At 41.1% G+C, this 16,695-nt stretch overlaps 1 non-coding gene across 1 annotated transcript; it reads right to left on the reverse strand.

The window, feature by feature from the left end:
- Positions 1-14,387: 14,387 nt before the first annotated feature.
- Positions 14,388-14,493, reverse strand: LOC121968803. Its single transcript, XR_006108339.1, has one exon. It is a non-coding gene; the product is annotated as a small nucleolar RNA R71 (small nucleolar RNA).
- Positions 14,494-16,695: the final 2,202 nt, after the last annotated feature.

The following is a 16,695-nucleotide window of genomic DNA, read 5'->3' on the forward strand; positions in this document are numbered from 1 at the left end:
GAGGCAGGCAGTTCAGTGCCTCCCCCAGACCTTACAGTAGTAGTGGTTCAGTTACAGAAGCAGCTAGCAGAACAGCAACAGGAGATAGCCACCTTAAGGCTAATCAGCAGAATACTCCCACTGTCACCCCGGAACCAAACAAAGCAACCCCAGTAGTTATAGAGGTTCCACCAGTCCAGCCTACAGCACCAGTGGCCCCAGCAGCAGAGGCAAATAGAGAAGCCTATCTGATCCAGTGGTGGAGAGTCAAGCCCGAGAACTTCTCAGGCACCAGTGAACCATGGGATGCTCAAGCCTGGTTCAAAACGCTGGAGAGTACGATGGAGCTTCTGGACTGGCCAGAGCATGAAAAAGTGAAGTGCGCCTCCTTCTGCTTGACGGGAGATGCATGTATGTGGTGGGAGAGAATTAGAGCGAAGCGCCCAGTGAACCAGATGACATGGGCTGACTTCGAGAAAGAATTCTTCGAGGAGTTCTTTCACATGCGGGTCACAAACCGCCACTACGACGAGTTCACTGAGTTTCGCCAGGGCAACCTTTCAGTGGAGGAAGCTGTGAAGAAATTCAACAGATTGGCTCGTCTATGCCCTGAACTAGTTAGCACAGAAAAAGAACGAGTTCGGTTGATGCTCAAGATACTGAGGCCGGAAATAGCAATGAACGTGGCTGGCGGCGTTCATAGGCCGCAAACCACCGAAGAACTAGTCAGCAATGCCCTGACCACCAAGCACTACCAGAACAATATCAAGCAGCAGAAGCAAGTCCTCTCAGAGTCCAAAGGGCAAGGAGGCTCAGGTACTCAGAAGCACCAGGGTCACAGCTCCCATGGCTCTAACTGGAAAGGGAACTCCAGCAACAAGCGTAAACCAGGGAGTTACCCAAAAGGAGGACCAGCTAGTAAACAGCCTAGTTATCCCAAATGTGCTACTTATGGGAAATTTCACCCTGGAGTTTGTCGTAAGGGCACCCGAGGATGCTTTGAGTGTGGGCAGGAAGGGTATATGGCTAAGCAGTGCCCAAACAAGACTAGTCTTCCTCAACCACAGTCGATTCAGTACGGAGGTCAGCCAGCTCAGTTACATCAGATGCAGGCCACTTTAGATGGTCCACACATCAGCCAGCGCAGACTAGAAGCCCCTCCAGCTATGACCAATGCGAGGATCTACTCACTCACCAGAGAGGACGTAGCAAATGCCTCGACAGTTGTTTCAGGTTAGATTAGCATTTTACAGCAAAGTACAATTGTCTTATTCGATACTGGGGCAACCCATTCTTATATATCCAGGGCATTTACAGAGAAGTTAGCGTTACCCCCAGAGGTATTCAGTGGTCAGTTTTTGACGACGCTACCTTCGGGAGAAATTATGGCGTCTACGCACTGGCTTAGAGCAGTGCCAGTCATTATAGCAGACAGAGAACTCTTTTGTGATCTGATAGTGCTAGATATGACTGATTATGATGTCATCTTTGGAATGGATTTCCTGATCAGATACGTTGCCTCTATAGAGTGTCGTAAACAGAAAGTCGTATTCCAACCTGAAGCAGAAGTATAGTTCGAGTACATCGGAGAATCAAAGAGAAAGGCCAAGAAGTTTCTCTCAGCTCTAAAAGCATAGAAATTAATGGATTCAGGATGTACGGGATTCCTAACACACGTAGTCAATACTAGTCAGAACAAGGACCAACAGCCAGAAGAGGTCCGAGTTGTATATGACTACCCAGCAGTCTTCCCTGAAGAGTTACCAGGCCTAGCACCAGACAGGGAGATTAAATTCGAGATAGAACTCATTCCTGGTACAAATCCTATCTCCAAAGCGCCCTACCGCATGGCTCCAACAGAGCTGAAGGAACTTCATGAGCAATTACAGGAGATGCTTGATAAGGGCTTCATACGTCCTAGTCACTCACCATGGGGAGCGCCTGTATTGTTCGTGAAGAAGAAGGACGGGAGCATGCGCCTGTGTATAGACTACCGGGCACTGAACCAAGTCACGATCAAAACCAGGTATCCTCTTCCCAGAATAGATGACCTGTTCGACCAGCTAAAGGGAGCAGCAGTGTTCTCTAAAATAGACCTTAGATCAGGTTATCATCAAGTGAAAGTCAAAGAAGGGGATATACCCAAGACAGCATTCAGGACTAGATCCGGGCATTACGAGTTCGTAGTCATGCCCTTTGGTGTGACAAATACTCCAGCTACTTTCATGGACCTCATGAACAGAGTATTCAGGGACTACTTAGATAAGTTTGTTATCGTGTTCATCGATGACATTCTTATCTATTCAGGAACTCAGGAAGAACACGCAGAGCACCTGAAAACAGTATTGCAGACCCTTCAGCAGAACCAGCTATACGCCAAATTCACGAAATGTGAATTCTGGTTAGATTAGGTGTCCTTCCTGGGTCACATCATCTCAAAGGATGGTATCATGATAGACCCCAGTAAGATAGAAGCTGTGAGTAACTGGAAAAGGCCTAAGAACGCCAGTGAGATCAGAAGCTTCTTTGGACTAGCAGGCTATTACAGAAAATTTGTAGAGGACTTCTCCAGGATAGCCTCCCCACTGACAGTTCTTACCAGGAAGAACAGAAAATTTCAGTGGACAGAGGACTGCGAGAACAGCTTCAGCGAGCTAAAGAGAAGATTGACCAGTGCTCCTATTTTAACACTCCCAGGAAACACATACAGCTTTGATATTTATAGTGATGTCTCTAAGTTGGGACTAGGAGCAGTGCTGATGCAAAATGGTAAGGTGGTCGCCTATGCCTCCAGACAACTTAAGGACTATGAGAAGAACTATCCTACTCATGATCTTGAGCTTGCAGCAGTCATGTTCGCTCTCAAAATTTGGAGACATTACTTGTATGGAGCTCAGTGCAGAGTGTATACAGATCACCAGAGTCTGAAGTACTTCTTCACTCAGAAGGATCTGAATATGCGGCAGCGTAGATGGCTTGAGCTGGTCAAAGATTATGACATAGACATCCTCTACCACCCAGGAAAAGCCAATAAGGTGGCAGACGCACTTAGCAGAAAGTCCGATGCAACCTTACTATCCCTAGCAGCCATGTCACCGCCCCTACAGAAAGAGATCACAGATTTTGGTCTCGAACTTATAGTGGGACAGCTCTCTACTATGACATTAGCATCTAACCTGCTTGGTGACATTCAGACAGCTCAAGAGCAGGATCCTGAAATTCAGAAAATCAAGTAAGGGTTGGCAGAATCAGAAAGTAGAGAATTCAGAGTGTCCGATAGTGGGGTATTGTACTTCGGTGATAGACTCTGTGTTCTAGATCAGGAGGAACTAAAGAGGAAGATTTTAGACGAGGCTCACAGGACTCCTTATGCGATGCATCCAGGTTCCACCAAGATGTACCAAGATCTAAAGAAACGTTTTTGGTGGCCCGGGATGAAAAGAGACATCGCTAGATATGTTAGCACTTGTCTGACCTGTCAGAGGGTCAAGGCAGAACATCAGAGACCAGGAGGAGTTCTGCAGCCTATCCAGGTCCCAGAATGGAAGTGGGAAGACATTTCTATGGATTTCATAGTGGGACTACCCAGAACCATGAATGGTTTTGATACCATCTGGGTAATAGTTGACAGGTTAACTAAATCAGCCCACTTCTTAGCTATCAGGATATCCTACTCCATGGAACAGCTAGCTCAGTTATATCTCAAGTAGATCGTTAGACTACATGGAGTCCCACGAACCATTATATCAGATAGAGACAGTAGGTTCACCTCTCACTTCTGAGAGTGTGTACAGACAGCATTGGGCACTAAGTTAAAGTTCAGCACAGCTTTCCATCCTCAGACAGATGGTCAGACAGAGCGAGTAAATCAGGTACTCGAAGATATGCTCCGAGCATGTGCCCTAGACTTCAAGGGAAGTTGGTGCAAATATCTGAGTCTAGCAGAATTTGCATACAACAATAGCTATCAGGCCACTATCGGTATGGCACCTTACGAGGCTCTCTATGGGCGGAGGTGTAGATCTCCAATCTGCTGGTATGAGAGTGGTGAACAGAAAGAACTAGAACTTCAGACAGATCTAGTAGTAGATACCACAGCAGCTATACAGCAGATCCGCCAGAGGATAGAGACAGCTCAGAGCCGCTAGAAAAGCTATGCTGATACTCGGCGCAGACCCTTAGAGTTTTCAGTTGGGGATACAGTGTTCCTCAGAGTAGCTCCCATGAAGGGAGTAATGCGTTTTGGGAAGAAGGGCAAATTAAGTCCCAGATATGTGGGACCATACCATATTAGCAGGAGAGTTGGTAAGGTAGCATATGAGCTAGAGCTACCCCAGGAAATGTCAGCTGTTCACAATGTATTTCATGTCTCTATGCTGAAGAAGCATATCCCAGATGCCGCCCAGGTGATTGAGCCCCAGCTGGTACAAGTCCACGAAGACCTCAGCTATGATAGTCGGTCTACTCAGATAGTAGATCGAGCAGTTAAGAAATTGCGAAATAAGGAGGTACCATTAGTAAAAGTCATTTGGCAAAATCACACAGCAGAAGAGGCAACTTGGGAGACAGAAGCCAGTATGAGACAGAAGTACCCAGAGTTATTCTAAGTTCGAGGATGAACTTTTTATAAGGTATGGGGGATTGTAACGCTCGAAAATTCTCAAAATAATTATTAGAAATATCCTAGTATTTTTTTGAATTTTAGGATATTTTTACAGAATTTTTAGAGTAGCGGAAGTAGCAAAAACAAATAGAATCATAAAGGGGTCTAGGCGGGTATTGAACCCGAGACCTATTGGGTCCTACGACTTATAGTGAACTCTAGTAACCAAGTGAACCCAGCAGGGCCATGCTGAAATGAGAGGGAATCAATTATATTTATAATTAAGTTGGCCGAGTTAACCACTTAATATAAATAGGGAATTAAGAGAAGAGTTATTATTTTTCTAAACGCTAACTCTCCTCTCCCTCAAACCCTCACCGCCGAACCCCTCCCTTCCGTACCCTTTCTTCACGCCAAAACCAAGAACAAACCTAGGGTTCCATTCCTAGGGTTGTAAGGTCACCTTCCGGCAACAACTTCGGCACGAGGACGTTCCCCTCCGCGAGAAGAACACGTAGACGCAAGAGGATCGTCGAGAAGATCGTCTCCACCGGAAAACTAGCGACTAGATTCGTAAGAAAACTAGCGCAAGAGGTAAGAAACCCCTCACCTGCAATATAAGTAGCTCTTCGTATGATTAAATGTGTTGAAATTAGTTACATGTAGATTTGTCGGCACATAGGGTGTATTTAACCCTCCTCGCAAATTTAGGGATTTAGTTGAGCACCTCTAGATGGGCCAGACACGTCCTTCCCCTTCAGTTGGAGGATCTAGACGTTGTCGGGTGCCTAGGGGTGGTCTCCCTAATAGAGGGGAGAGTTGGAGCACACTAAGTGTTCGATAAAATGCTCAGCTTAGTGAAATGTTACAGTTGGCAATTTAATAGCTCAGTAAATGCAATAGAAGCATTTAAAATAGCTTATCTAGTCTTGCTATAGCTTACATGGGACTACGGTCCAATGGGTAGGCTCCCACAGTCACCTCTAGGTTCAGATAACCTAGCTCTAGGTTCAGATAACCTAGCTCTAGGTTCAGATAACCTAGCTCTAGGTTCAGATAACCTAGAAATAGCAATATAAGAAGAACTCAGTTATAATCAGTATTTTATTTTAGCAGTGGCACTGTACTGGATTAGATATCCATTGGGTTGGGCTCCCACAGTCGTCCCTAGGTTCAGATAACCTAGTAACCCTACTAGATTCGGGACTTGCAAACCCGGGTCTAGCTAGGGATGCGCGCATAGCATGTACAGATGTCGGGCCCATCAGCAGCATGATTATTATTTTAATCTATTTATGAATATAGTTTTCAAAACCTCACAAATAGTTATGTGAATTCAGTACAGCTTTAGCATTAGTTTAGAATTTGCTCAGTTCAGTTTGTTTGTATCAGTTTAGTTTTCTATTGATACAATGTGATAGCTTATGTTAGAACTTGTTGCCATGACTAGTTTGTTTGTATGTCATGCTATGCTCTTACATGTTCAATATTCATATGTTTCAAATAGCATGTTTTAAAAACATAAATTGCATCGTATGCATGTTTTAGTGAGGTAGATGGTTTCTTACTAAGCTCTCAAGCTTACAGATACTATTTTCCTTATACTGCAGATAAAGGTAAAGGAAAGATGGACTAGCGGAGGCTGAAGGCCAATGCAAGGAAGATGTGTGTGGATGGAACTTGGAATAAAGACCTTGGAAGAACTAGAACATTTAAGAACTTCGTGTTTCTTATCATGTTACTCTTGGCTTATTTAGTTATCTAAATGCATGGAATTATAGAAAATCTACTTAGATTGTTAGTGACCATGTTTAGAATGCTAGTTGTTTGCTATTAGAATGTTCTCCAGTTGTTTTAGAACTTGTGTATGTGATCTTGGCACGAAACAGTGCTGAAATCAGACTTCTGATGCGAAATCAGAAACCCCGATCGATCAACCGATCGATTGCGGGTCTTCAATCGATCAGTTGATCAATTGGTGAACCTATTCCGTGAACAGTGAGTTCCTGGATTGATCAGCCGATTGATCCAGTCGATTTCTGTCGCGAACAGGAAGCTGCTGGATCGATCAACCGATCGATCGAGGAATCGGGAAATTGCACCCACGAACAGAGAGCTCTGGAATCGATCACGGGATCGATTGGCCAGCCTGGATGGATCAGTCGATCGATCTAGACGCTAGTTCCCGCATACAGTAGGGTCCTGAATCGATCACTGGATCGATTGCCCAACTTGGATCGATCAGCCGATCGATCCAAATTAGTCTCCGTGCACAGTAGCACGCTGGATAGATCCGTGGATCGATCCGAGGCCTAGTATTAGCTGAAAACACCTTAATTCAGCCCCAGATGACAGCAAAGACCTAGAACACCTCTTTTAGCATAGCCACAGCAATTCAAGGGGTAGTTTAAACATTAAGCTCGGATAGTATAGCGATTAACAGAAGCATATTCATTAGTTCAGCAAAATTTTAAATCAGATCAGTTTTCCGCACATGAATTAGTTAGCCAAGCACAACATAATGTAACGATCGACCTTACAGCCTAGCCAGTAGAAGGCGGGTAGTTACAGTAAGTGCCCTAAATTGGCCAAGAAAAAGGGTCAAGTGGCACCAAAGGGCAAGGAGAAGCCCAAGGAGACCGCTCCCGGAACAAAGAAGAGCAAGGAGCGCATTGTGTGCTTTTCTTGCAATCAAAAGGGACACTATCGGAGTCAATGTCCCAAGGGGAAGAAAGCGGTCAAGGCTCAAGGAGGCAGCACAACTCAAGGGGGAGCCTCCAAGGTAAAACGCAAGGTATCATTTGTTGAGCCTACCCCTTTAAATAATGGTAAAAAGTATGCTAGTTCTAATTTATATCATTTTAATGCTATTTACCATAAAAATATGAAGCATGATAGAATAAACGAAAATCATGTGGCTCTTCATGCTAAAACTACCAAACCTAAGGTTAGAAAGATAGAAAATAATTTAGACAATAACTTTAAGGATTCTAGGTATTTGCCTAAGAAAAAGAAAAATCAAAGTGTAAATGAAAAATCTAAGGTTGAGGAGTTATGGAGAGAAAATCAAGTCTTAAGGTCAAGACTTGATAAATTGGAGAGGATTCTTAGAAAAATCACAAATGATACATAAGGGTTCAAGAGTCAAAACCTAGGTTTAGAGAAACAAGGGTCATCCTATGGTCGTAAAGGTTTGGGATACAAACCTAAGGCTAAGAAGGATGTGATTTCTTACCATAGGGTTCCAAATAGCTATGGAACTAACCCTAGGCCTAGTGGTCAAGTCAAAAATACAAGGAAAGTTATCCCTAGAAGTATTTTTACAACAACAAACGTGACTAAGACTTCTAAGAAGTCTAAGAAAGTCACTAGGAAGGTCACAAAGGAAGAAATCTCTAGAGATGATCTGGAAAAAGTGACCAAGGCTTCTAAGAAGCCTAACAAGGCCACTAAGAAGGTATCTAGGGAAGTTATCCCTAGTTAGTACCTAGAGCATCCAAGGAGCTCCAATAGATTTTGGGTTCCTAAGAGCATTTTTTTCTATTCCTTAGATAGGATAGAGAGTGTCAACTCCGATTAGAAGGGTAGTTAACCCAACTTTGATGAAGTTGACACTCGAAGAGCATTTTCAAGGTTATTATTATTAACATTTGAAAATGGAGAGGATTATCATTTACTTCTTAAATGGAGTAAAATGTGCCATAGTTTGAGTATTTGGATATAATTTTAATTGGCACAAGAGATCAAGTGTAAAGAAATACCAAGTTGGGATTTTGGCATTTTATTGGGAAGTTAAAGGTAAATCTAAGCCTTATTTTAACTTGTTACTCTTTAAAAGAGTAAATTGTACCAAAATTTGAGGAATATGCTTAACTTAAATTGGCACAATGTAGGAAAAGTAAAAGAAATGCCAAGTTGGGGTTTTTGGTATTTTCTTGGAAAATCTTGGGCAATCTAGGTTTAAAATTTTAAGATTAGCTAAGGTTTAAGGATACTTAGATAGTTAATCTAGGTATTCTATTTATGCTAATTTGTCATGCTTTGTTTGTTCATAATATGCCATGACATCATGTTTTGCATTCATGTTTTATTATGAAAAATATAAAAATACCATGTCATGTTATACATACATCATGTAGTTATAGGAAATTTTCTTTTGAGAATTATTTATCTTTGATGTATGTCATAACGCATTATGCATTATTTTAATTCCTTGCAAATTAAGGAAAAATGACATTCATTAACAAGTAACATCCTTGGTGGATGTTCATAACCGTAAAATGCCTAGACAGATATGCATGATCCCTAGATTAGGGCAAAACCAAAAGTTTACATCTCACTAAAGAACTATAAGGTGACTTGTATGTAGTTTCGTACACATTAAATATAAGTGAGATGTTATGATGATAAACAAAACTCAAGATGTTGATTTAGTGCATTTTTTTTTAGTTTTAAGTACATCAAAACACATAGTTATGTGTTTTCCAATCATTGGGAAAGCTAATGTACAAGTCATGTGCATTGAGCCCAAAGAATATGGTTGGATATTGGTTTTGAAAATGATTTTAAATATACTTTGGAAAACCTTGATGAAGGCTATCTTTTGATAGTAATCATCATTGAATAGTTGAGCACAAACTTGGAAGAAAACACTAAAGTTTTTTACAAGTTCCCAAGTTTATGTCAATCTTTGAAAATAGAATGTATTTTTCATAAAAAAAAAAAACTATTTTTACTTGAAAGTATATACCCTAAGGATTGTCTACATGAATTTTCATGATTTTTTGAATTTTGTAGAATTTTTGGGGACTTTCTGAAATTGACTGAAAATGTATTTCAGCATTTTCAGAGCTTCAATCGATCACCCGATCGATTGGAGTGCCTCAATCGATCGGGCGATTGATTGAGAAGGCATTTCTAGCGAGCAGAAGCTCGTTGGATTGATCCACCGATCGATCCATGCAGCCTGAATCGATCAGTGGATCGATTCAAGCAGGTTCAATCGATTGGGACCCAACTCCAATCGATTGGGGATGCTGATTTTGGCTGGGAAAGCTTATTTTCAGCATTCTAAATCAATTTTAGTCTAGGCAACCATTCCTTACCTCTCAAAACATATTTGTATACATTTAGGGGGAGTTTTCATGATGAAAACAAAAATGGATTGGTTAAGGAAGACGAAGTAGAGGTTTAGGTTGAGGTTTGGTTTCAATATTGAATTTTTGAACCTCAAAACTTCTAAATTTGGGCTTCCTAAAGATTTAGGATTTCCATGTCTTTAGGGGAGTTACTCTTTAAAGACATGAAAATTTACTTTTCATACATCTTGGAAGGTGGTTAACCTTCTGTCATGAAAATGCTCAAGGTTGGGCATTTGACTACAATGAAGAGTGGATATCTTCATTGTTTAAGTGGTATATGCTCAAGGATGGGCATTTGATAAAATGAAAGGTATGGGACTTTCAATTGAATCGTGTGTGAATATACCAAGTGGTATATGCTCAAGGATAAGCGTTAAGAATAATGAAGGGTATGGGACCTTCGTTATTGTGTTGTAAACAACGAGTGAAGTTGTAAACAACGGTGGGTAACTCTTCAGGGGGAGAGATTTTGATGTGTGCCAATAGGGGGAGAATGTGTGGTTTAAGTTAGGCCTTCATTTCCTAAAGAAGGAGTTTGCCCTCTAGGAAAGGGGAAGAATGAAGGAAACCATCATCCTTACATTGGCATGAAAGAGAGTTGAGGCTATGGGATTAGCCTAACTTAAAGGTATTGTCAAACATCAAAAAGGGGGAGATTGTTGGTGCAATATTCCCTAGGGTCAAGGTTGACCAGGTTGACTAACCTTGAGTTGGCTCAAGCTCAAGTCTTGATGTTTGTGTTTCGATGTTTGATAATACATAGTGAGTGAAGCCAGGTGAAAGACCTAGTGAGTGAAGCTAGGCAGAAGTGAAAGTCTTGGTGAGTGAAGCCGGGTGAAAATCCTAGTGAGTGAAGCTAGGTGAAAGTCCTGGTGAGTGAAGCCAGGCAAAAGGGAAAATCCTGGTGAGTGAAGCCGGGTGAAAATCCTAGTGAGTGAAGCTAGGCAGAAAGGAAGTCCTGGTGAGTGAAGCCAGGCAGTTGGGAAAATCCTGGTGAGTGAAGCCAGGCAGTTGGGAAAATCCTGGTGAGTGAAGCCAGGTGAAAATCCTAGTGAGTGAAGGTAGGTGAAAGTCCTGGTGAGTGAAGCTAGGCAAAAGGGAAGACCTGGTGAGTAAAGCCAGGCAAGTGGAAATCCAGGTGGGTCAGGGTTGACAGGACACCTAGTGCTGGTGAAAGTCCAAGTGGGTCATGGAGGACCGGACACTTGGCACGAGACGGGAAGGAAATCCAAGGAAGGAAGTCCAAGTGGGTAATGGAGGACTGGACACTTGGCATAAAGAGAAAGTATAGATGAGTCAAAAGTTGAACGAATTCTTAGCGGTCGTAAGTCTAATAAGGAGTTGGCATGGAACTAGGAAGTTCGGACGTAGTAAACTTTCGAAGACCATAACTTTTGACTCGGATATCGGAATGAGGTGATCTCGGATGCGAAACGAAGCTAATTTCAAGCTCTACATAGATTTATACTTCCCAATCGATTGGGGGGTTCAATCAATTGGTCAATCGATTGGGCGACATGATTTTGAGAAGAAATGGGCTGAATCGATTGGATAATCGATTGAAACTTCTCCAATCGATCGGTCAATCGATTGGGAGAGTTTTTGAGCGAACAGTGAGCTTCTGAATCGATCAGTTGATCGATTGAAACCTCCAATCGATCGGCCGATCGATTGGAGCGCTGGAAATCGCTTGAGAAGCCTTGAATCGATTGGGTAATCGATTCAAGGTGATTCCAAGAGCACAGAGGCGCTCTGGATTGATCAACCGATCGATCCAAAGCCTCCCCAATCGATTGGGAACAATCCAATCGATTGGGATTCGACCGTTGGCGAGGATAAAGCAGTTGGTGAGCATTTTTCTGCGTAGTTCTTCCTCTCTTCTCCACAGGCGATCACAGCAAACCTCCACAGCGATTTTTTCTTCCTCACCGCCAGTTCTTGAAGGTTCTTGGAGGCTTATCCAAGTCAAGAGGTGAGTTGCAACAAGAAGAAGAAGAAGCTAGGGTTTCATTGTAATCTTGTAAGATTCATTTGTATTTTTGCTTCTTTCTTTCTTTCTCATTGTTGTATTGTGAGGTTGTAAGGCTTCTCCGCCTTCGGTAGTTACCGAAAAGGAGTATTTTTATAGTAGAGGGTGCGTGAGTGTGTGGATCCTTGGACTAGTCACCTCTTCTTGAGGTGGATACCAAGTAAATCCCTAGAGTTAGTGTTGTTGTTTGTAGTTCTTGTATTTCCGCTGCACATCATCCCAAGAAGCGAGTAATGATGAGCGCGATGATCGCGACGAGCTATTCACCTCCCCCCCCCCCTCTAGCTACATTTGGTCCCAACAATGATCACCCGTGTAGCCTCTACAGAAAAGGAAGAGGTCACGGCCGTGTGTGTATCACACGGCCGTGCCAATTTCTAAGCCTTCCAGAGCCAAAGCAGTACATGGTCGTGTCCTAGACACGGCCGTGCAAGCCTTCTAGAAGCTAAACAAGGCCTGGCCGTGTCCCAGACACGGCCGTGCATGAGTTCTAGAACCGGAGGCAGCACAGGTCGTGTAGATATACACGACCGTGTAAGGAGGGCAGTGGCAGAGCATGTCACGGTCGTGTGCACTACACGACCGTGTGAGATAGGCAGTGAAAGGAATGATCTAGGTCGTGTCTCACACACGACCGGGTCTCGGGGTCGTGTGGCGTCCAAAGTCTCTGCCCTATATAAGGGTTTCTTGCATCATTTGAAGGGGGGTCTCCCTCTTGGGAGAGGACAAGATTTGGGTGATTCCTCACCTTCTTGGAGGGATTTTTCAGTGATCTAAGGGTAGATCTTCAACGAATCGACTCCAGGAACGAGGATTGGATCCAAAGACCGTTCTTCATCGTAGATAAGCTTTTCTTCTCTTTCTCTTCTTGGATTTTGGGATCAAGATGCTTGTAATCTTCTTGTCTTTGGGTTTCTTTTCTTGTTCCATGGATTAGATCTCTTTTTTCTAGGATGGAAGGAGTATTTGTAATGTGATTTGATGTAAACTCTTGTGGATTTACCAATTTCCTATTTCTATGATGTTATCTTATTTGTATCTATTTGAACTTGTGTGGATTGTTGTGATTGGACTTAATTACCATACTTGATTGAATGTTTGAGTGTCTTGTGGATCTTGTAGAGGTAATTCCTCATTCGATTATCTGAGGGACGTACGTGATAAACAAGCCCATGTAAGGACGATTGAGGGAAAATCTTGAAGGGGAAATAAGGACATTCAAGGGGATAGGATAGATTGTATGCATTAATCTTTTATATCTTGATATGGTTGAGAAGTAATGAATTTCCATGTTGATTATCCGAGGGGCGCACGTGACAGGCAAGCCCGTGTAAGGACATCATAGGAATCATTTCTAATTGATCACATTAGATATAGATTTTAGTCCTAGGCTGGTTGTCTATTGCAAGAGAGAATCGACAATCTTCTATAAATGAAGGACAATTGAGGAATAAGATTTGGTAGATCATTTACATTGAATAATATTACAAAGAAACCAAAACTCCTAGAACATCATTTTATCATAGCCCTTATTCTTGTTTCTATGCTTTTACTTCTAGGTTTTACTTTCTATAGTTGCACTTAGTTGTTATAAATCAATTGATTTGTTGTTTAGCTAATTCGCGTTGAGATATCTTTAGTTGTTATATCCAGTCCCTGTGGATACGATATCTTTCTTTATTACTAACAACTTATCTGTACACTTGCGGATCGTTAACAAGTTTTTGGCGTCGTTGCCGGGGACTGCACTTATAACATTAGAGATAATCAATTGAGTTAGACTAAACATAACTTTTCTTTTCTTTTCATTAGCATAGTTGTAACTAATCTTTAGAATTCTTTTTATTGCATATCTTTCTACTTCTTGACAATATATTTTGTTGCAATTCTATTTCTGCATTCTTGATTTCTAGCATTCTAGTCTAGCTTTTCTCTGTTTTTCTTTTGATTTAAATTTTTCTCTACTTTTCTTTTGTAAACATATCTTGCAATATTGTTCTTGTGTATGAGAAGATCAAACTTCGTAAAGGCATCAGAAATAACAAGAACTTATAAACACATTAGTTGATTAGCATATGAATTATTCTAGACATTTTTCTTTTTCTTTTGTCTTTTCTTTCTTGTTTTCATTATGCACTTTCTTTCTTGCAATTTAAATTCTGCATTTTCTTTCATGCTTTTCATATTGCATTTTATTTCTTGTCTTTGATTCTTCAATCTTTTCTTCTAATAATTTTTTCTTGAATATCCATGAGCACTAACATGTCAAGCAGGCCCATGAGAAATTTTTCTACATCCTTTTCTGTAAGATTTTTATCTCCCATTGTGCAACCCCAAATTGAAGTAGAAAGTTTCCAACTAGACCTAGAGTTAATTTTCATGATACAAGGTCACAAATTTAGAGGAGAAGTATCAGAAAGTCCTTATCTACATCTTGAAATATTTTTAGAGATTTGTGATATGGTGAAATGTGAAGGAGTGTCAGCAGATGCAGTTCGATTGATGGCATTTCCTTTCAGTATCAGGGATAAAGCAAGGACTTGGTTATATTCTCTCCATCCTCAAAGTATCACAAGTTGGGAGCAATTGGAGAAGCAATTTCTGAATCATTTTTTCCCTCCAAGCAGAACAGTGTATATGAGGAATTGCATAACAAATTTTGCTCAGGCATATGGAGAATCATTATTTGAAGCATGGGATATATTCAAGAGTCTTCAAAGGTAGTGCCCTCATCATGGTTTTGAAAAATGGTTGATTCTGCACATATTCTATAGGGGAATTTCTTTCTCAGACAAGAGTTTATTGGATTCATCAGCTGGAGGATCTTTTATGGACAAAAGTGTAGATGAAGCATATATGTTAATTGATCAAGTGACATTGAACCTCTATGAATGGTCAAACATAAGTTGGATGAAATTTCCCTCAAACATTCATGAAGTGCAAGCCATAAATGCTATAGAGCCTGTCAAACAAATTGTAACTCAACCATCTATGAGTCTTGAGAATCACAAGTCACAGAACGGGGAGTTCAAACATTTGGGGGTGATAACAAGTCTGTCACACTCGTAAAACAAATTAATAATGTATATTCCATGAACCCCTTAACTACACAATCATGTTGTAATAACGAGCCCAGGATCGAACCTCGAGGAACTAACGGTAAGATGTAACCTTAGGATTGTACGTTATTCCCATTTCTAGAATTTTTAACATGAAAATGGGGGTTTGAACTTTGAATATAAATCTAACAAATGAAAAGCACAAAAAATAAGAACTAATCTAATGCATAAAGAAAATTTAACTAGGTGCCAACAATCAAACCATAACGCATTGTCACCCTACGTTTTGATTAAATCGTTAACACACTTAAACTAAAAATGAAATACAAAACACAAGTGAATCTAATCTTAAGCATAGAAATAAGCAACAAGACATCAGAAAAACCTAATCTAAAGCACCAATTAAAACCCTAATTTAAAACCTATCCACTTAACAATTAACCAAGCACAAATTAAACACAAGTAGAGCTTCAACAATGAAATGAAATGCTAAATTACTTGCTAAAAATAATACAAACATAAAAGGAATCTGTGCCAAGCTGTAAAAACAGGAACAAAATGAAATAAAAGTGAATAAACCCTAACCGATCCAACTCACAACCAATCCATACAAACTTCACACTCTTGTTCGTCACACAAGAATACCAAAGTCGAGAACACCCAACTCCAGACCTCAATGAAGAACCTCAGCTGCGTCTCAGTTCGAGGTATGCTCAACAATGTCGGCGGACCACCTCCGGCGAGCTAGAACAACCCGAAACCCCATAAATGGCCGATAATGTTGGAAATCTGCAATCCAGAATCTTTGGACCTGGGATGAAGTTGCGGATGATGGTTTGCTATCAGATGGAGCTCAGGAACACCGGAGGACCACCGCCGATAGTCGCTAATGTGAATCGGAGTCGCCGATTGGAAGAACACCTCCAAATCGGTGCTGGAACAGAGACTGTCGGGAGAAGAATTCTGTCGGAGGAAACACCCAACGACGGGTCCAGATGATCGGGATGACGCTTCCGTGAAGATCTGCACCGAATTTGAAGCTTGATAGGATGATCGGAGAAATAATCGGGGTCGAAATCCACCGGAAGAAGAACACGCGACGCAAGGAACAGTGCGGAGGAGTCGACAACCATGAACACTGTAGCTTCTCTATTTTAAATTAGATCCAGATCTGAACGGACGGCTGAAATCAATTTGGAGCTTGATCAACGGAGAAAACTCGCCTAAAATCTTATCCGAAGGTGCTGATCTTGATCAAGGGTCTGGATCTACTCTCCCTTAGGTCGGATCGACCAGATCTTTACTGGATGGTTCAGATCTGTCCAATCTTCGATAAACGGTCCATAATGCTCCGCAACTTGATCTTCTCGTTTAAACTCCGATTCAAGCACAAATTATGTTCGAATAGATCCAAATCCAAGATCCTTTGATACCTACAAAATAAGAACCAAATATTAGCATCAAATAACACCAAAAATAAGATAATTTGCACTTAAGTCCAAAAATAAAGACAATGCATGAAATATGATGCAAATCTAGGTTTTATCTATGAACATAACATCAAATCATGCATGTATGAACCAAAATAATACAATAAAATTATGGTTATCAAATCCCCCACACTTAGTCTTGAACGTCCCGTGCAAGTAAAGAAAACTAAAAGTCATCTCCACAAAAATTCCCTAGCAATACCTAGAAGATAGTAAAAGTAATTTAACTAAGACCATCTAAAAATCACAAACAATCATGAATACAATCCAAACAATAATTAGTAGGCATGGTAGTTTCAATCCAATTGAAAAATTAAGCAAATTATAATCTCACAAGGAATTTACCTAATCTATCTCTCACACTCAAACATATGTATAAGTGGAGCTCACTCAA

Source organism: Zingiber officinale, chromosome 3B, assembly GCF_018446385.1.
Source record: "Zingiber officinale cultivar Zhangliang chromosome 3B, Zo_v1.1, whole genome shotgun sequence".
Taxonomy (NCBI): domain Eukaryota; kingdom Viridiplantae; phylum Streptophyta; class Magnoliopsida; order Zingiberales; family Zingiberaceae; genus Zingiber; species Zingiber officinale.